General features: G+C 33.6%; 1 protein-coding gene and 1 long non-coding RNA gene across 5 annotated transcripts in view; one reads left to right on the forward strand and one right to left on the reverse strand.

Moving 5' to 3' along the window:
• Window positions 1–22,049, reverse strand: part of LOC129749632 (uncharacterized) — a 566,714-nt gene that overhangs the window by 259,136 nt on the left and 285,529 nt on the right. The window lies entirely within an intron of this gene.
• LOC129749635 (uncharacterized) lies at window positions 10,106–12,071 on the forward strand. The gene is made up of 3 exons (XR_008738106.1): window positions 10,106–10,225; window positions 11,771–11,934; window positions 11,999–12,071. It is a non-coding gene; the product is annotated as an uncharacterized LOC129749635 (long non-coding RNA).

Genomic DNA, 22,049 nt, shown 5'->3' on the forward strand with positions numbered 1-22,049 from the left:
GCATGCACATTATTACGAATCAATGCAGTTATATACGATTTTATAGCATACTAGCAGACCCGGTAAACTTCGTCTTACCATGTTTAATATGATGTCCATGTTCCATTTTTGTTCTTCGACGATTAACTTTAAAAAAGCATTAAATATTGATTTGTTTATTGTCTCGCTTTTGTCAACATGTCCTAGTTTTTTTTTAACATTAACGCTTTTTACAACGCTTTGTTCTATCGAAATTAAACATTATAATTTCAACACTTTTTTTATTTACTTATCTTCAATTCGGATTATTTGTATATAGCCGAATGATCAGGTATCCGGTTCTCGTTGCAAATTCGTTTTTTTTTAGCACTCGACGTAATCATCCAACTTGGCAAGCCTCGTGCTAAAAAATCCACTTTTTGTTACTTGTTCCATGAATAATTGTATGTTGATAATATGTATGTATCTTAATGACGTAGCATTTCGCTTTATTTGTCTGAAAAGTTTTCAAATTATGTCAAATTTAATTCTCGATTTATGCCTACAAACTTGTATGGATGTCCTTATTGGTTTGATAAGTTTTCAAGCTATACATCGCAATTTATATTGAACTCCCTTTTTCCCACTGCAATGCAGAGAGGTTTGTAACAATCATAGAAACATATCTCGTACCCAAATACTCTCCCATGTTACAATCATGTTTATCATTTTTCTCGCTATATATTAAACTTGTAGACATGACACATTACAACTTGAAAGTGATGCCAAACAGAATTTGTCATGGTATGAAATCTGGCGACTTTTTATACTGCAAATTACTATATTTTGATTTGTTTTAGCAAAAAGTGCAAATTTAATTCATATTGATAAACTGCTTTTCAATGAATCAAGGAAAAGAATGGTTTTTAAAGAAGAAAAAAATATTCAAATTTTGTTATTTGGCTGTATTATAGCAATTTTCTCTTTTTTTTTGCTGAGGGTATTTTTAAAACTTTTTAAGGTTCAAACTTACTGACCATATCTGTTCATTAACAATCAAATGAAAAGCAGATTATCAAAAATTTAATGGATCGAAAAAGTCTGTTCATGTTTCGACGGTGGTATGAACATTTTTTTAAACATTTAATGTAAACATCACACAAAACCTTAAAATGACGATTTCTGCACCGAGAAGGCTAACAGTTTTCAAAGTTTCGTGTTTCTGTATGTTTTATCAAATTTCATTGATATATTTGCAGTTTTTTTTTTTGCAGTTAAAGTAAACGTTTGATACTCGACTTTAACTGAAGTTTGTCTTAAACAAAAGACCTTCATTTACAAAGACACTTTTTATAATTTTGAATATCCACTTCAGATTCAACACGCGGGATACCCTTTTCAAAACTTTTCTCATATAATGCCGAATCATTTTGGAGAGGAAATTCCAGTAAAAAGTAGATGTTTCCTGGCAAAAAGGCGCGTTTGAACTTGTTCCACCATGTAAAATGACAGGAGGTAATAGTTTTTTGAACACTCTTCGGTCATATTCAAATTTTTCAAAAAAAATTCTGCTTCCACTGGCACATCAATCTCTAAAAAGTCTCTTCTAGGTAGGCAAAATACGTAAAACAACAACACACTTTTCATGTTAAGTACGTACTTGAATTGTATGTTAACAAACAGTACAGTGTTTTCGGTCAATGGTTTAATAAACAGTTGAGTTTATTTCGTCAGATTGTTTGTATGGGCTCAACAATTAATAGATGAAGAAATAATTTATCGTTTTTTTGTAAATGTTGAACGTTTGCTAATCATTTTGTTATCTATTTTAAAGGACAGGCTCTTGTTCAGTCCATTTGTTTGTACATTTTCATAAGATTTTGTTGTGGTTCTGAAAAATTAGTACATGTTTTTATTTTGACGGCTATCGATAGGAATCTAGGCGTATCGGATTATACCATTGTATGTAAATCTTCTCACTTGCTTTTTTTTTCAAACGCCCGCAAATATACCTTTATCAGTATTGAATTTATATTTTTAGACAAAATATGCTGCTTTAATTAACACGAAATCAAAATAGTTTTAATTTTTTAAATCGTTTATATGGTTTTGATTGGGTCGGCAAAATATAAATCTGGGTCACATATAGGCCGCATTCATTAATATGTGCTGTACAAATGTGCTGGGAATCATTAGAAAAATATCACATCTAGGCTTCATAGCGCCACCACGTGCATTGTCAGTATGCCTGGTTGAGAAATATGCGCTCAAATATTTCCACTGATCAGTATGCTATGCAATGGTTACTATCCTTTCTCGACGTTTGTTTTCGACGCCTCGACCATAGAGACGAAAAACAAATCGCTCGCCCGGCGCCCAAAGTAAAGAAAATCTCGAAAAAATTGAAGGCCATGACTTTAATTTGATTCAATTTATTACAAACTTAATAATTACGGACAATTGATGTGACTTTTTGTTGTTTTTATTCAATATAAACCGATTCGCATGCCCACAGAATATTCTAAAAATAATTTCATTTGAATCGGTTGGGTCATTTCGGAGGAGTAGTACTACAAACACCGTTACAAGAGAATTTTATATAATAGATATCTCCAAGTGGCAAGCAAAGTTGCGAGCTTATTATCTTTCTGCTAAGAACTAACACCTGGTTGTTATGATAATATACATCGAATTTCATGTTAAAAAAAACTTAATTTCCAATAATTTTATGATCATCGTCCCAGACAACCATTTGGTGGGTATTTCGAATTTTCGAATTTGCAACACAAATATACGTGCAAAACTACGTGTAAACATATCGTATATAATGCAGCAAAACCAGTATTTACGTATTATTTTGGAGTCCATATTACATTAGCACACAGTTTCTTGATTTGGATTGTATTGTCGTAATAAAAACATGCAATGTATTCAAATACGATAAAGAATATGCATGGGCCGCACATTGTAGGTGCAGATCTACGAAAATGAGTTTAAATTACATTGTATACGATATAATCTGTATAATAAAATACGTCTTCTGGTTGTCTGGGCCGTGGATATTCAAATCTAATGAATAATTATTTGATTCTAATGTCAAAGAACGATAATTAGAAAAAAACATTTGAAACCTTTTAAAATTTGGAAAATATACATTTAAAAAAGAGTTTACAAGAATGATGATCCGTTCTCCCTCCAAGTAAGTAAGTTTGATTTGACTATTTTGAAATTTGAGTTAGTATTCTATATGTGAAAATTCATACTTTATTACTTACACTTATACTAATTTACAAAATAACATCAATATTCATAAGTGTTGATACTTACGATTTCAGCAGAGGAAATCTGCCGCTCCGTCGGCAAAACCAAAACAGTTTGTTTTGGTTCCGCATGCTTTGAGTCAATTCGCAATTGAAACAGTAGCGGTGATTAATACAAATTAAAATGCTTGAGTACCTAGTTTAAATGAAATAACATCCTATTTCGTTTTCGTTTCGTTGAAATGTATGTATGAGTTGATTCTGTTTCTAATCTCACTTCATTTGTGAACACAAACTTAAATTCTGTGTTCGAATCTACAAATCTTGATTTAAATTTTGTTGTCGAATCGTAAATTCTTTTTTCCCGTATTTTCTTGGTAGTGAAGGTGTAATAAAAACTACTTCCGAGAAAAATACGTTTCATCTAACACATGACTGAAATGTATCTTTCAAATAGAAGTGATAATCTTACCTTTTTTAACCCAAAATCATAGCATTGCTCCCTCATTATATTTGCTTTGAATCTAACACTGTTTCTCCATGTCAACCCTGCTCAGCACGACAACTTTAAATTCCGGCAAGTGTTTCAATCATCAAGTGACAGACGGCAAGGCAAGGTTTTTCCGAGCTCCAGCTCAAATCAAAGCTTACACATAATTACAAGTCGCAGTTCGGGAGAGATCTGGCCGCCCCAAAACAAGGACCAACTGAATCCAGTTTTCATGTTGCACAACTTTTAAACCCAAAGAAACCGGGGGGGGGGGGGGAGGAAAGAAAGTATGCTCCAAGAGAGAAATACTTTGTGACTGCTTCCAGGACCCGCGTGGAATTTCTAATGAAGCGCAAGCCAAAGGGTACCAAGAAGGATGGAACGTTTGTTTGGTTCGTTTTTGAGCCTTCTAAAAGTTTTGACGAAGCCGAAAAACCGCCATCAACCCTCGACACAACCGACATCGAAAGGCTAAGCCAGGCAAAGTGGCGAAATACTCCCTGTTTTGTCGACTTTAGTCCGCGTTCGTGAATTTAATGCTAATGTTTTATTTAAAAGTTTTTCAGGTTTGCTAGTTTCGCCGGCGAGTTGAGTTGTTTTAGGGGTTTTTTTCTTGTTGTTTTTGTTTTGACAGAAAGCGGGATGGATGGCGCGCTTCCCATTGGAAAAGATTTATCTACTATTTAGAGTGGAAGTTCTTCTTTTCATGATCTCAGAACAACTTTAACGGAAATTTTCTTTTGCACAGTGAAGATTTTTTTAATGCAAACATGTTCATCTCATTGAATATTTTGCAGAACTCGAATGTTGTATATTTCAATTTCAATTTTGAAGTTGATTTAATATTTAGTTATCCTTTATACTGTAAGGTGCTTACCATCAAGACCATTTTTACACTACAGATATTATTTATTACATTTTTATTGAATTCATTCCATGCGATTTTAAAAAGGAAGATTCTTATAAAATTATAGTTTAAAGTATTTCACATGAACAGACCATCCGTATAAAGCACATTGAAAATTATGAAACATTTATCATGATATTCTAGAAATTGATAATAAAATAATCAAAATGTTGGCTTCTATGCCAGAGTTGAGCTGCGAGACACGGTTCAATTTTGAGTCCATCAAATGAAACGGCTCATTGATTTGAGCGAACGACTCAGAGCCGGTGATTGAAATGATCCATTTTGCCCATCTCTAATGCCTACTCATAAAAGTGTATTACCGTCAACTGTATTGATCGAAATATTGATTTCACAAACCATATTGTCGGGGCATTTAGCTAAGCTTCCCGTATCTAGTTTTTCATTTTCTCCAGTTCATTTCATTTTCCGAACTGAGTAATTTCCGGGGCAACAGAGTTCATGAACATGGGAAGAGGAGTAATGTTTTCTTCCTTAGTAAGAGGAGTGAATCATCCTTAAAGATGAAAATCCTGGGAAATCTTGTGTGTGTGTGTAGAATGTTGCTGCTATTTTGATTTTGGAATTCACTCTTCAGTTGTCAAAATGCCGTCCAAGGAAGAAGAGCAGGCAAATCAACCGTTACAAATGTAATTAAGGTGTTTGGGGAACGTTTGTCGACGGCCAAGAAGTCTGGATCGACAACCGGAAGCCGCAGAGACGACAAAGAGGGTTGCCGGTAGTTTCAAGCGAAACTTTAACCTCTCTCTCCGAGATGCCGCAAATAAGCTGGGTGTATCGTCTACAACCGTGCATCGCGCCAAAAAAAACGAGCCGGACTATCGACTTACAAGAAGGTAGTGACTCCAAATCGCGATGATGAACAAAAAACGACGGCCAAAGCGCGATCCCGGAGGCTGTACACGACGATGCTGACGAAGTTTGACTGCGTGGTAATGGACGACGAAACCTACACAGAAAAAAAATGTAATGTTACGTTGCACGAAATTTTGAGTTTTCAAACTCGAAAACAAAAATCGCTCGAAAAGACATGTAAAAATACTAACGAATATTCACAGTACATGAGACTTTACATGAAAGAACATGGGTAGAAAGGAATCCGGTGATTTCATGTAAATATGAAGTTTGTTTCATGTACATTTCCGTACACGTTTCATTTCAAAATGTAAAAATGTAACTATACTTGCACGTAAATTCTCAATTTTGTTCATCGAAAAACATTTCTTGAAAAGTCGTGTAAAATCATGTGGCTCGCATCGCTCATATGCATATGCAAGTACTATTACATTTAATTTAAAGAAACTTTACATATGATATCATCCTAATAGATTTGCATCTCATTTCAAGTAAACTTATTTACATGTAACTTCAAATTACTTCAACGAAGAAAAAACAATCAACCGCATCATTTCCCACAGAATCAAGCCGAAAATAGTTTGTCTCCACGAATTTTGACTAGAATAGAGTGTTAAACAGTGAAATCTGTGCCTCGCTTATTTATTGGAATCGTTTACTTTGCTAAAGCACTAATCATTGTGTTAGCATGACAAAATTAATAGTAAGAATCGTGTTATAGTTTATGCCCCTTAAGCAGGGGCGGTCCTAGAGCTGGCTCTTGGGGGGGGGTGATTTTTCAATTTTCAAAAATCAGTCAATATAAAGGAACGTTAATATCTAGTGAAAAAACAATCATTTGAGTGAGCGGAAGTAGCAGGGAGGGGTTGCGGGGGGGGATGGTCAGTAGCAAATGAGTCTACAATATAAGCTGCACACTGCTCCTCCTACCCCCATGAATTTCAATGAACAACATGTATTTAAACAAGAGATGAATAATGAAAACTTTATTAAAGTTTCTCTATTTACTCATTTCAATATTCTTCTACACTACTTACACATCCTTTTATTTAACAACCAGTGAATCTTTAATATCCACTGCGGAAAAATGTTGATAATTTTTTTTTAATTTGTAGGTATATCTGGCGTTTTAAAATTGACACTTCAAGAGCTCTTTAAAGAATTTCTCGTTTTGAATGTAATTTTTTCAATGAAAATAATACGTTGTTGAGAGATGAAAATGTAGACAAAAATATTCAAACTATCTTATTTTTTTCCCTCAGCTTCTAAATATAAGCCCTCTGGTATTTTATAATTTATCGGAACTATTTCACTTTTCACCGATAAGGTCGATAAACTAATAAACAAATATAACTAACGGACATTGAATACTTCATTGGGGTATTTTACTGAATCGTGATTTGTAAATTTAGTATTATTTTTTTTCAAATTTTGAAACACAATATATAAAATCAACACTTTAAATATAAATTAAGTAGAAAAACCGTTTATCAAAATCAGTTTCTAAATATGAAGCTTCTGGAACCTAATTTTATTAGATTTGCTCTTGTATTTAAAGTTATCATTAAAAATTTTCAATTTTAATTGTACTATTTACAACAAATAATTTACAATAAAAAATGATTAATCTTTTTCATTGTTCATGTAGGTACCTTCACATAATTCCTAATTTTTAAATAATTTTGAACTATAAAAAATTATGAAGTGAAGGAATAATTCTGAATGTAATCCTTTTTTTTTAGTGAAGAGTATCAATCATTTGCAATTGAAATGGCCAAGCTTTCAGATTCAGAATATCAAACCTTAAGCTAAATTTTAACTTAAAATTTCAATATTATTGTGTAGATAAGCTGAAAGCACTAAAAGATCTTCTGACTGTTTAGCATAATAGATTGCCTTGTTGCCGGAAAAATATTGGAATGATAAGGGGATAGTTTTAATTCATAAGGGAAAAATTAAACGGAGGCAAACTGATTTTGGAAGATTTTTGCGTCTCAAACTCGATGTTTTTGTCAGACTTTTTCTCCCCTTCTTATTCTCTGGCATTTATTAATTTTAAAACTTAGCAGTAGAGTGACATCGATCAATGATAATTGATGAAGTAACTAACCTACATGAACAACAAAAATATGTGAAATCTTTTCATTATCCTTTATTCATTCAACGATACAGATTAGAGGGAAGAATGGCAAAAAGTAACAAACTCCAGGAAAAAAATACATATTTCATCCAGATATTCATCTTATTTTACAAAATGGGGCAAGATACTTACTTCTATCAGTTTTTCTCATGGTAAATTACTCACAGTCTTCATGAAAATTGATCATTAAGTTAAAACCTGTTTTCTTGTTATATTCTATACTTTTTCTAAAAAGTGCAAAAAAATTATTTATAAACCTTGTATTTCAAAATTTATACGAGAATCAAGAACTGATAAAAAAATACAAATTTGCATTTAGTGCTCCGAAATAAGTCGAAATCAGTTTTCAAATTCTTTGCACCTCGAAAAATACGAGTTTTGTTTCCTTGTGTTAAAGTTTTGAATGCAGATTTTGGGTTCTGGAGATGAATTTGAAGCTCTATCGCCAACACCAATTCCTTCAGCTGGAATCAGCTTTTATATATACTTTTTTGTTCCTTATTGGCTCTAAAAACTCATAGAGAACGCACGCGAGTCATAACATGTGATCTCCTTTTTCGATTAATTGTTTCTGAAATCTCTTGAAAAGATTTTTTAAAATTAAAACTTTTACTACGAATATTTTATATTCGATTTCTGTTTGGCAGTACTTGATTTTTTTGGTCATCCATAATATGAATGTTTGATGTGATACATTTCAAACAGAGTTCAATAAAAACAGATCTGAAATTTAAATTTTTGTTTATGAATTTCATAATATAGGTTATTTATTTTATGTTTATAATTCATAATTCAATAGTGGAAAATTGAGGGTGAAAAAACTCGCGAAAGAGAATCTTCACTGTGATTCAGAACCTGAATTCTTATTTTGCAATAAGTCTAGAATTCCTTGTAAACGCTAGCGAAAATAGCTCTTCTTTAGATTTTAAAATGAGGTAAGCATAAGACATCTGGTATGACCTTATAAAGTTTAAAAATTCTCAATAAACCAGATGTAAACAAAAGAAAAAAACAAAATTTTAAATTCAAATTTATATTCAAATTTCTGATATGTATTAGTTTTTTTTTCTTTAAGTGAAGTTACATTAGATTGATTTTTCCTGATTCTGAATTGATGATTTTCCTTCGATTTAAAAAATATTTTGAAATACAAAAAACCAAATGGGAAGCTTTTCGCTGCTCAAAACTTCATCAAAAATGAATTTAATGCGGCATAAACACTTGTTGTTTATAACGATTGAATTTGTTTAGTGAAATATTGGTGACTAAAAGACAAAAATAAAGATTAGGAAGTTAGATAGTCAATTGAAATCATACGTTTCTTTAACCCCTACTGGAAAACTGATCACTGTGATGGATAATTTGACTAAAATTTAAATTTCTTACAATAAAGGTAATTTAACACTTGAAGGCCAAAGGTTTTTTTTACTTCTTAGAACGACCAAGATCTGTTAATCCATAAAAAATGGTAGAAATTTAAAAAAATAAAGAAAATTTAAATTCACATGATTCCGTACGTTTATAGTTTAATGTTTTTATTTATTGTTTCCTTCTACATCTGAGCAAATAAAAAAGAAACTGCATATTGAAGGTAATAAATGTATGATGACAACAGAACAAATATTTCAAGTATTTCAGTGTTATAACCATATTCACCCCCCTATATGACTTTTTCCAATTTATCATTTTATTAAAATTCAAAACAAAATCAACAGTTTAGAAGCTCTGAATAATCGTGTTAATTTAGGTATATGAGGGAAATTAGTGACAATTTTAAAAAAATTGTCCCTACATTTCTTTAAAAGTACATTCAAAATCAACACTCAACAACACACTTTTTTTTGAGTTACTTGGTATAATTCAGTCCAGAGAATCACAAGTTACAGCTGCTTGAGTTTGGTGGACCGACTTTTTTCAATATTTAGCCTTTTAAGTGATAAATTAACTGTTTTGCAGAATAAACACCCCCACGGAGTGGAAAATTTTGAAAATTTAAAAGCACATATACTAAGAAATGTTCAACTTTTTATAGACATTCAAGCTTTTTCGGGTGTTTTATAACGGTTTTTTACCGCTTGGGGGGGGGGGGGTGATCACCCCGATCACCCCCCCCCCCCCCCCATAGGACCGCGCCTGCCCTTAAGGCGCATTGATGAAAAGCGCCATATTGAATTTATTAATTTTCAACATTTATTGAAATTGTCAATCGTGAACAAAGATCTGGATGAGGAGAAAAACATGTTATGAAATATTTTACTGATTTGAATCAAAGCGAAATCACTCTATCAGTGATTTTTGTGAACTTAAAAATGGTTTACATGTTGAATCGTTGAACATCTGGAATGCTACCTGTGCCGTAAGTAGTTTCTTAGGGGCAGGTTATTAGTTGCCTGTAGTTAATTGGTAAAAAAATTGAATTCAAATGTTAAATTCTTTTCAGCTTCCAGAAAACCAAGATTTAGAAATCAGAATACATTCGATTGGTACCAAGGAAGGGTACAGTAATACAATCGATTTTCGAGTGTTGAGTACAACGTATGAATGCAACAACACCTTAAAGATACGGTCCCAATGAACGTCCACTTTGATAAGCTGTAAGTATTTTAATTTTTTTTAAGCATTGCTCAAAAGCAAGCTCAAACTCCGCAATTGATTTTTTATATTATAGAGTAATCTGATTTTTAAGTGCATTGAAATGAAACCAAGAAAGATTAATAGGTAATTAACGTAGGTACTTACGTAGCCCAACGGTAGCGCTTCTTTTTCTTTTCGGTCTTAAAAACATTATTTAGTTTTTCTAGTTTTTAGGTCAACTCTACCATTTTCGTTGGTCATCCTATGACTAGCTTCGAATTTCCACCATTTATGATTTTTGAACGTATGTAACGTATGTATACTGTTTTTGGAGTCATCAATTATAGTTTTTAAAACCATGCCCGTCTTACTTTTGATCGACAAAGCTCTGAAATAAATTTCTCGATAATCTAGACAACACATGCCTGAACTTATTAAACTTACCGTAAAAGCTTACAGCTTTACTAAACTAGTTCCTTTTTAAAGTTTAAAATAATTGGATGACCGAACCAAAATTCGTCTTGCAAAAAAAAAAATAAACCATCTCGAATAATATTCAACGAAAAACAACACTATTCGATATATTCAGGTAGTACGTTACGCGGTCTTTGCATGTATTGTTGGGGAATACAAAAATGTGGAAATGCGTAGAATGATTCAGAAAATCATTTCTATATTTTAATACTCCTTAAATGAAAAAATTTACTTTATTTTACTAATTAATAAAATTAATTAAAAAATAAAAAATCACAAAATTTAAATTAAATCATTACTTTTACATTTTTTTATAAGATTGTTTTCTCTATCCAAAGGATTTTTTCCCACGAAGTTTTATTTTGAACGATTTTTTAATCGAGCTTTCTCATTTTACTTGAGAATGATACCTTGGTTTACCATGATTAATTTACAGCCCAGTTTTCTTAAGTTCAACGATGTTTTTCTGCAAGATTTTTTCGAATATTTCAACGAACTCAAAAAGTTTGAAAACCAAATCCAGTGTATATTGGTTGTTGACGAATGTATCATGATGAAAAAATAGACCAATACATGCAAAATTAATTGAATGCCATACCTAGTGTACTACGGCAGTTGGGACTATTTTTCGTCAAATCTCGGCTACTGTCAAATCTCGACCCACTGCTAATAAGTTTCGTTCTCTTCGTCCTAAAATATTTGTCCCACCTTGGTTTTCGAATGGTCGTAAGTAATTTGATTCAAATTCACTTATTTTATTTGTTTAATGAAATGATCAATAGATGCTCTAGAATCTATCGAATATCATATTTTCATCTTGCTTCATTCATTTTTCAGATATAATCATCGACATTCAAAGATAAAAAATTTCTCCCATCAGCCCATTTGTTCTATCAGCTTAAATTGAATGCGATTGTTGGTTGTTTAACTTTTTAAGTTTGGTGTTGGGCTAGCGCACACAAAGATTCCGAGGCTAAACTTAACATAAATATTTTATTACTTGCAATTAGCAAATTAGTCTTTTTTACTAACACAATAAGAAAACCGCATTTATCTTATTTAAAAAAAAAGTTCATTATACTTGATTTCAGGAAAAAAAATTCTACTGGCCGCTTTGTTTTTAACAGCACCGCCTTCGCCGCTTTTTCTCATGACGGCTCAACTCAGACGAACGTAAATATCAACAAGACAACTTCGTTTCGATTTCAGTGGCAGCTTACTGAAAAAGTTATACAATTTACTAGCTCCAACAATGGTAAAATTTTGTCATTTGTGTTTTCGGATTAGGTGTTTTATTATTCTATGTGTTCTTTTTACAGATGCTGGAACTGGTGACGAGTGATAACAATTTCGAGATCAATGAGTCGGAGGATCCGGCGAACGACCTGCGGGGCTTTTACGGAAACTCTTACCGTATTAAGTATCGATCATATGCTGCTGTATGTGCAATCGTGCTACAAAAAAGACTCTTCGAGGTTCCCGATAGACTTCCTTCGAATACATTGGGGCCATTACTGACAACCGAGATCATCGCGTCTTGATTGTGAGTCCAAGTGGGAGAGAACCGTCATGTAATTTTGGAAACTGGCGATTTTCTAGTTTTGGTAAGTAAACGATTTTCACTTTGGTGGTACAATTCCTGAAAACTATTTTTTTTCTGTCTACAGGAAGAAAAAAGACAGGACAAGAATTATGATATCGCTTTCCACATCAAGCAGGGTGCTTCAACAAGTAATAATCGGGTCGAGAATGTTTTGTCGCTATCGGTCGCATCAAGGATCTCCGTTGGCTAATGATCTGCTATTTCTTATACGTTTTGGTGCTACGTGATAAATTGATTGTATTGTCACTACACTTCACTAAAAATATCCTCATGAGCAAGCAGATCTGTTCAAACAACCATTAATTTTGTTAACTAGGGTAAGTGAGCCTTAACTTGGCATGCTCCTTATCTTGGCATGCCAAAATGCATTTTGGTAATTTACATGTCAAACATATTCCTAAAAATATAAAATAAATCAAACATAAAAGAAAATCGCATTTGTCTACATTCTGCGTAGCATTTGTCCGCAATTGAATCCAATTAACTGCGTAATAATTTTTTTCACATGACGAACTGGAAGTAAAATTACGATTTTCGGAAAAAATCTGAAATGAACCTACCTTGCTAGTGCATCTGCCACCTTCGGATCGATTTTAAAAATACACTTCCCTATGAAAAAATCTCTAAAAAATACCGTTGGTTACAGCAAAACGTGGCAAAAAATATAAAATTACAACCTACTCCAAACAACGTACATATTCGATCTAAAATTGAAGAAAATATAAACATTTTTTTCGCCTAATCTTGGCATGAAATTCCACTAACTGAGGTTTGTATGTATGTGTGAGAACGAAATCAGCAGGCAGACGGAAGCCGGCAGCCGGCAGCCGAATCGTCGGCCGTTAGTGCACAGTGGTCTGGAAATTTAAAACCGGTCGAAAGTAAAAAGAATGATTGAAATAACTTTAAAATACCATTAATTTATTTTGGACTACATATAACCAATTTATTTATCTCTCAAGCGTATTTGGCATCTTAGTTGGAATTATAATACTAAAAGTTTAGCTGCGCTTTTTTTTGGTAAATTTCTAGAACTTTTCCTCTCAACTTCTGAGCACGAAATCAACAGGATTCGGATCCGAATCGATATCTTGGATCTCAACGTTGAAGTAATTTCATCCATACCCAAAAAAAAAATCTACAATGGGAAATAAGGTTCAATGTATTTTGATTTCATTTTATTTGTGCTGGAGATGGACATTTGCTGTACATATATGTGTCGCTTTGAAAGGAATGGTTGCAAAGTTCAAATTATGACATTCTAAATATTATGTTTATTAAAAAAAGTAATTGCATTACAATGTTGAAAAATTGTGTTATTAAGAGCTAAATTTTATTGTTTTCAATTTCATGTGAAATCAAAAATAATATTTTGACCAAGTTTGTTTTATTTTATGAATCACTGTGCATCAGCAGAGGTGACGACGTTTGTTTTCCGTAGGAAAGGAATATGCGAAAGGAGCGCTGCCGAGTTTGGATGATGATTTTGCATCATGCAAAATGCAGCTTGAATATCACCCAGCTTGTAAATTTGTTGTTCACTTCCATTGGCTATAGTCCCCAAACGAACGAGTGAGATGCAATCTATTTCTATCAGGCTAGCTGGAGTGAGCGATAGTTTGTCTTGTTTTGCTATCCGGGAGTACGCAAACGATTGCTAGAAAATTCCTAAGGGCGACATTTTAAATATGTAGGTATGATTCAAAGAATCGTTCGCTTACTTGAGTTTTAGCTTTAGCTTGCTTCTTGCTTCGGTCATAATGGTTTTTAAAATGTCTCTCCTCCTTTTATAGGAGTGGAATAAAAAAATATGAACATTCACTATCGTATGTTAACTTCAATGGAAACAGATCTATCATGATTTCATTTTAAAATTGAACAAACGATTTGTTTGCTCGGTTAATAAACATATTTATGTTAACCAATGCAATATTTTGGAACCTATTTGTTCTAGATTGTCATTCTGAAATTTTAAACACACCAAAAACTGAAACAAACAAGTGAAAAGTTACGTAAGATTATAATTCTGCACGCAAATATCAATTCAAAAAACTGGTTGACATTTCGTACTTTCGACTTTTTGAAAACAACACAGAACATTGTTGTGCTTCCTTCCAGGATATTATCAACGAATTCGTGGGGGCTGTTGTTGTATTAGTGAGGCAAATTTCTTCTAGAGGCGGCCAATTTAAGGAACTCATAAAGGGCCACAATTCGGAACGGGGGCCACAATAAGGAGCATTTTAATCAATAGTTTGATCAGGTTTATCTCAAATTATCCACCGCTTTAAAGCTAAGACATATTTTTACAACATTTCAGGCTAGTAAGCAATCATATTTGTCGAAGGACTTTTGAAGGTTCATATTACAGGAAGACTACAATCATGGGAAATATAGTCAACCATGCCTTAGGGGCCAAGTTCGGGTACATTTACCCTAAATCTCAAAATTTAAAACCAATTTAGTAACCAGAAAAAAACCTTATAATAAAATAATGGACAAATCGCTATTGTACTTCTCGAAACATCGGTGTTTTTATTTCGAATTCATGAAACTGCCTATAAAAACTGATTTTTAATACGAACCAAAACTGAGACGAGGCTGAAAATGTAAACCTACTATAAGCAAAAACAGACATGTAATTTCACTCTGTATGTCAAAAAAATGGTTGTATGTATTTTTACTTTTCAAGCAGAATTACATGAAATGACATGTTTCATCACATGCCATTAGCCGATTTCCTTCTACCCATGAAGATGCATGTAATGTTACAAGGATTTTGCTATGTGTGTTTTTTTACTTTTCAAGCAAGTTTACATGAAATGGCATGTTTTATCGCATTCAATTAGCCGATTCCCTTCTACCCATGCAGTTGCATGTAATGTTACAAGGATTTTTCTAAGTGTGTACGTCAAAGCCGACTACAAGCAGCTTCCGGGACAGGAGCAGAGTGACAAATATTCATTTCAATCATTGAAAGCCGAACGCAACACAAACTCAAAGTCGCGCAACACTTATTCCTGTCACAATGAAGCTTTTCGACTTTCAAGCTCACATGAAGCTATAGTTGCTGTCAGTCTTTTCCAATCGAACGAATGTTAGCCTGGCTTTCAGTCCAATAGGAATGAAAGCTGGAAACCGCCTTTCAATTTTCGATGACTGTGTGCGCTGTTCATATTCATATTCATTTGACAGGCAGACATTTTCAGTCATGAAGGAATGAAAGAGCGCCAAGGAAGGCTTTAAAACAGCAACAACAACTAACACTGCTGTGCGGTGGTGTAAAGGACATGATGCGGTGTATGCATATTTGATTGCACACAACATTTTTTTGATGTGTGTTACTTTCTGTTATAAACTCGGAATTAAGGATAGTTTTGGCATACACATACATATATCTTATCAATTCAAGCTATATTAAGTAGAAATTCATAATATAAACAAATAAACATTAAAAACATGGTTGGATATTTTTCTTTTAGAAAAATAATTATCTTCTAACTATATCCTCAGTAGGCGACGGACCACACGATTTCGATTACAGATATCATATCGTACATCTTGTAGTGCCCGATTATTCTGAATATGATAGAGAAAAACTATTCAGGAAGTGAAAATTTCCATCAAAGACCTGCAAAAATATTCATGTACAAAAACTTCAATCATTTTCAATTGAATATGATTGGAGCGGCTTTCAAATGAATTTGAAAGGATTTTGACTGGAAATGAATACGGTAAAAAGCTCCTTTACTTTGAAAGATACAAATATGAAAGCTGTTTAAAAGCTTTGACTTTGAAAGACAGGATGCTGTCAGTTAAGTGAAGATTGAGCTTTGACTGTGAAAATTTTGAACACTGGACAGGAGTTTTATAAAGCTTAGTTCTTTTAGAAATGGGACAGTTACGAATGCGTGTATCTCGAAAACCATTCGTTTGATCTAAATACTTTCTATGGAGGAAATGAAGGTAATCTTATGATAATTCATGAAAAAATTTGAAAAAAAATATTTATCTTTTTTTGTAAGAAAAAAATGTACTTTATTCTTGGTACCTCCCATCGGCTGGCGCACACTTTTATCATTCATGATATTGATCAGTTTTTCAAACTTATACTTCGCCTTATCTGAATTTTAGATTGCTACAACCTTCTCCTTTAATTTCTGCTACTTTTCGGTTGAATACTTCTCTTTTAAAAGAAACTGAGGGCAATTTAGTGATAAAGCTGTTTCGAAATAAACAAAACTTGATTATTTTTAGCAACTTTAAAGCGTTTTTAATGCAAATTCCGCTGGCAAAATCTGACAATAACGAAGTGAAACCATCATTAGATTGAAGTTCAAGTATAATTGGTTAGTATAGATCGGAGGTTGTGAAGTGTACATACAAGATTACTCTTTTTAGGCTTTAAAAAACAGCGAAAAGCAAAGTTTTCGTTTTGAAAATTGTTGTTTTTTTTTCACAGGAGCAGAATTTGGGCAAATTATTTTATTTTATACAAAACAACTAGCAAATACATTCTTTGATATGCTCGGGACCTTGCCACGAGCAGACATGGTATAGGATTCAAATGCTGGAATTTGTTGTAAATAGGGTATTTCATAAGTTTTGTCGTTAATCAAACATCATCTTTCCCATTGTCTCTGTGCTGGCTGTACAGCTTACGAGTTCTGGAAGTAGCAAAACATTATTTTTTGAGGTTGGGTTTGATTGACTCATAACAAGGCAACACTTTCAGCTTATCGGAGAAATTTTTTTTGGACATTTCAGCGATCCACCCTTAGTTTTTCGCTTATTCCAAATTAAAAATGCTGGTATGAGACTTGACTTTCCAGATGACCCTTAATCATAGTTGTTGATCATGTTTTTCACCTCAATGCTTGATTTGAACTTTGTGGACATTTTTGACAGTGTTTGCATACTTTTCCACCACTCACACACATTAATTCTTTGAATAGTCAACGGTTTTGTCAGCCATCAATTCGATTATGATGGATTTTGAAGGAAAGTGTGCAAAATTATTTTTTCCATTTTTTCTTGCATCGTAAATATCTCAAAAACGCGTAAATTTAAAATTTTGAAAAAAATAGGTCGGATAGTACTTTTCACAGGCAGCAAAATGCTGTCAAAATTTTGAATGTCCGATTACTAGTTAACGAGCTATAAGCAAAAGAAAGTGTCCCATTTCTAAAAGAACTAAGCTTTACGGCAAAGGAAGGGGAAAGGTAGCAGATATTTTCAAGCACATGAAATTGTCAAATTTCGCGAAGAAATATCTGGTTTGGCAAGCCATCTGCACCTGTGGCTTGAAAATCAGCATTTTCATAGCTTCTGGGACTGTCGACCAAGAAATTTACGTGAAAGAGTGTTTGAATAAACGTCTGCTGCCTTTCCTGGAGAAACACGGTTGTTCCGTACTGTTTTAGCCGGATTTGGCATCTTGCCATTACGGTAAAACGGCCATGGAATGGTACGCCACCAACAACGTGCAGGTGGTTCCCAAGGACAAGAACCCTCCCTGCACGCCAGAGCTCCGCCCAATTGAGAAAAACTGGGATATTGTCAAGCGGAACCTAAAGAAGACCAAAAAAAAAACTGCTAAGGACGAACAGCAGTTCAAGGCAAACTGGCTTTCTGCGGCGAAGAAGGTGGACAAGGTTGCTGTACAAAATCTGATGGAAGGAGTTTAGCGTAAGGCCCGGCAATTTGGATTTGGAAAAGCGGAAGCCTGACTGAATGTTTTCCTGAATTTCGTACTAATTAAACTTGAAAAAGACATTTATTTTGATTTTTTAAATGAAAGATTTCACCGATTTACACGCGTTTTCCCTTGACCAAATTTTGACCGTATCACCCTTAATAGTATGGTACACACTCATTTGGCGGAACACTTGAAAGTTGTAAAATAGACCCTTTTAGCGAACCCATATTATCTGTCAAATAACAAGTCATTTTGTCGGGTCAATATTACACATAATTTCGAACAGCCCGGGTAGACGGGTAGAGACGGGTAGTTTTAGAGCTTGTCAACCGTTCCGTATGAACTTTTAAACAGAAGGCACGGCATGTTCAAATAAAATGAATTGACCCGGCGTCAAAAGAAAACCCTATTTAAACTAAAAAGAGTACAAGGGCTTTATATGGAAAAGCAGTTAACCCAGTCTTATCCGGTAACGGATCAAAACTACACTATATAGGGTTACGCTATATGAATGTGTATGCGTTTGAATATGGTAGATGTGCAAGACGGGTGCGAATATTTGCATGAAAACGACAATTTGGAAAGTTAATGCGAGTGTTTGCTGAGTGACAAGTCGAACAAAATTTTTAATGAGAAGATTAAAAATATGATGAAATTTAAAAAGAAGACGTTTCGAGTTTCAAACCCATTTGGTAAGAATTGGTTAAAATCTTAATCTTTTTAATACACAAACCGACCGACACAGGCTGGAATGTTACTTGCTTGACAGCAGATACCTTCTACGGCTTCATAACTGATTCCTTTTTACAAGCTGCTTCTTTGTCTGCCAGTTCCAGCCGCTTCAAAATGATGCCGTTCTGGTTGCCAGTGACCAAATCGATAGTGAATTTTGGATAAGCCGAATGCGTCATGATGGAATCTTTAACAATTCTAGTGATCAGGTTAACCGATACTTTACATCAAATTTAACCGCTGACGATTCATTTTTACCGATTTTACCATAAAATATGAATGGACTGTTTGTTCATCCCCAGTACTCCAAAATTAATAAAACGCTATGCATGCTAAGACTGTTAGGGCTAAATCGAAATTGGTAAAATCTCTTATACTTCCAAACTTTGTTTTTGAAGAAGAATTGTTAATTGGTACTCCTTTAATACTAATGAACCGACTTAAAATAGCATTGCATTACTGCATCCGTTTTACCTTCAATCTTTCTCGTTACCATGGAGTTAGTCAACATCAAACGCATATTTTGAGTACACCTTTTGATAATCTTCATAAACTTAGAAATGTTATCTTCATCTATAAAGTCATAATTGCGGAAAGTCCACCTTACTTGTATAAAAAAAATGTTTGCAGTACATGACACTACATTACACTGAAAGCTACAGTAAAATGAAACTTGTAAGGAGCGTATCCTGTTTGGAATAGTCTTCCGACCAGTTTAAAAATCTGCAATAATCTAACCGTATTTCGAAGAAAGTGTAATAGCTTTTTCAAGGGGGGGGGGGGGAGTAAATGAATAAAACAAAAACGAAGATAAAATTAGTTTAAGTAGTTATGACTTTGAAGTACTAATTGAACTAAAAAAACGAGGAATTGAATTACCTTAAACTACATGTTAAATAAATGAATTAATAAATACATGTGAACAAATGAAGATTTCAACTTCAAACAGTACGTTTGAAGACAGACATTTTGATTGTACAAAGTAAACTGAAGGATATTTCTTTTTCAGAAAATAAAGAGCTGTTTAACTTTAGACACGTTTTTCTAGAAACAGTGATTTGGCCCATTTGGAGTATTCAATACTCGATGAAAAATTGTTTTGAATAACCGACAATCCCTCACTTTTATGCCTTCTGTAGAAAGGGCTTGAGATATGCGAAACCCAACAAGGGGCGGGACGTTCTGGTTTTAGTTTGTGATGACGTAATTATCTTTTATAAATCATGTCCGTAAATAAGTCCTGTAATCGAATGGATTGTCAGATTTTATAAATCACTTCTCGTGTTGGTGATATGACGATTAAATTTGTTGAAATTAATAAATTTTGAGTAAAATAAAAAATGCATGACTGATGATCGTACAAACCTACACAAATAAAAAAAAAAAAACTTTTTAATCCATTCATTAACTTTGATTCAGTATAAAAATTAGATTTTTTTTCAAATTTGGGGGTATTGGAGGCCGGGGAAGGTTCCTATTATGGTTTGAGACCTCTCCCTCTTTCATGAAGGGGGGGAGGGGCCTCTTAAACAAAATACATTTTTTTGCATAACTCGAGAACCAATCAAGTAAATGGTATCAAATTTTGCATGGGGTGGTATTTTGGATCGAGAAATATTTCTAGATATATTAGGTACCCCTCCCCCTTCTTAGTTTGGTGATAGGAAGTGGGGAGGGGGGCTTCCTTACAATTTTCCATATAACTCGAAAACTAATGAAGATATTGGAACCAAATTCGGCATGGGAAGGAATTTGGATACGAAAAACATTTTAATGATTATTTGAGACCCCTCCCTCCTTCCAGTGAGGAGATATAAAGGGGGAGGGGGCCTCTCTTATGATTTTCTACATAACTCAAAAACTAATTAAGTAAATGGAACCAAATTTGGCATGGGCGGTAATTTGGGAACGTGTTATGTTCTAATGATTGTTTGAGCCCCTTTCCTTCTTTCAGCGGAGAGAAAGGAAAGAGGGAGGGAAGTTTCATACAATTTTAAATGCATAACTCGAGAATATTTGGTATCCCTCACTCCTTCAAAGAGAATGATGAAAACGGGGAAGAGAGGTCTCCCTTACAATTTTCAGTATAACTGGAGAGCTGCTCGAGCAAATAGAAACATATTTGGCATGTGAGGGTATTTGGATACGAGAAATGTTTCTGTTATATATGGAAGCCCCACATTTTTTTCAGCGGAAAGATTCAATGGGGAGAACGGAAGGGGGAATGGTACTTTCTTTCGAGTTTATGCATAACTCAAGAATTTACTACGCAAATAAAACCAAATTTGGCATGGGATGGTATTTCAATACGAGTAATTTTTTATATGATACAATTCCTTTCTTGCAGTAGGAGGATAGAATTGGGAATAATTTACTTTTTTTTTACAGAATCGGAGAAATGGACAAAACCTAACATGGAAAATCATTTTGGTATGATTCTATGATTATCTGACACACCATCCTCCTTTTAGTGAGTAGGTATATAGGAGGAGGGGAGGGGGTGAACCCAATACAATTTTGTTAACATAGGTTCTCAATTTATGCTAACGAAGCCAATGAATGGAAACAAATATGGCATGGAAAGGCACTTGGTTACGAGATATATTTCTACGATTGTTATAGACCCTTATGCTTTACAGTGTAGAGAGAGGAAGAAAGGGAGGGGCTCCATACAAATTTTTTTCTAAGCTTAAAAACTTATCAACCAATGGAACTATATTTGATATAAGATGATTTTTGGTCTCGAAAAAAATGATGATTATTAAAGACCACGACCTCCATTCAGCAGGAAGGACAAGGGGGGGGTCTCTCTTATCAGTTTTTAGCATAAATCCAGAACATATCAAGCAAAAACAACCATATTTAATAAGTTAGATTGTTTGCGTAAGGTTAATTTGAGACCCTCCTTTTTCAGAGCGAAGCTTAAAGAAACAGATTAAAATGATCAGAACTTATTGATCAAGATTCAGAAAATTAGTTTAAGTCATACTTGTATTGCAATTCGAAACTCCAGCTGCAGCTCTCATTTTATAGCAGTTGCTTATGAATTATGTTATAGTTTGAATCAAAATAATGCCAATAAAACAATAAAAATTTGAATAATAAAAAATATCATTTGTTTTTGAAAGGTGTAGCAAAGCACACCGTGTCAGCTAGTTTTATATAAAAAACTGGCAAAATCTGAGCATTTGATTTCAAAATTAACGACAAAAATTCAGGAAATATCTGGGCAAATTTAGTCAAAACCCAGAAATAACTCATAAAAATTAAGAAAAAAAAAATCAATCAAAGTTCATCAACAGATTTTAAATCGTATTTAATGCTTTTTAAAAACCTT

This window comes from Uranotaenia lowii, chromosome 2, assembly GCF_029784155.1.
Source record: "Uranotaenia lowii strain MFRU-FL chromosome 2, ASM2978415v1, whole genome shotgun sequence".
NCBI lineage: Eukaryota > Metazoa > Arthropoda > Insecta > Diptera > Culicidae > Uranotaenia > Uranotaenia lowii.